The sequence below is a fragment of the Trichechus manatus genome, unplaced genomic scaffold (assembly GCF_000243295.1).
Source record: "Trichechus manatus latirostris isolate Lorelei unplaced genomic scaffold, TriManLat1.0 scaffold00037, whole genome shotgun sequence".
Taxonomy (NCBI): Eukaryota; Metazoa; Chordata; class Mammalia; order Sirenia; family Trichechidae; genus Trichechus; species Trichechus manatus.
Genome location: NW_004443973.1, coordinates 14623262 through 14623979, shown reverse-complemented (window position 1 = coordinate 14623979; position 718 = coordinate 14623262).

Sequence of the window (718 nt, the reverse complement as noted above, 5' to 3'; positions counted from 1 at the left end):
AACCTGAATCCTAGCACACCGGGATTTAGCCTTGGCCCCTGCAGGTCCCAGTTTTTCTCAAAGCTTCCAGGTTAACTCATGGTGTGCAAATCAGCCTCTGAGTGCTCTGCTGAAGATGGGATGGGGTTTGTGGAAAAGCTTCGGCTACTTCTAGCATTTTGAAGGCAACTTCAACGCTAGACCTTTAGTTTTGCTGCATTCTTTCCACAATTTCACCTCCACCTCTCCGCCCACCATTAGGGGCTAGGTTGGTGAGAGCTACTGAGAGAGGAGAAAAACGCCTCACTCCCACTCCCCATGGTCTTAAGTCATGATTTACAGTTTCTCTGAGAGAATAAGCACGAGTGTATACGCGTGTGTGAGAGAGAGGCAGATAGATCCGAAGATTGAGTCGAAAGCTAGCGGCGCGGGCACTCCCCTCGTGGAAGCCGTCCCACCTGCTGCCGGGGGGAACCGCCTGGGAGGGGCCGCAGCCGCGCGCCTGCCCGCCCTGCCCCCGCCCGCAGCGCCGCCCGGTGACGGGGGAGTTTCTGCGAGTGGCCCCGCGCCCGGGACGCGTGGGGGGCTATTCGGTCGGAGGCGGGGGAGCAGCCTGGGCACCAAAATAGGCGCCGCTTGTGGGCTGGAGCTGCACTAGCAGGCAGCCTCCGCCGCGCCTCTTCCAAAGATGGTCAGAGGGTCCGGAGGTGTCGCCGCCCGCCACTAGCCCGCCGGCCAG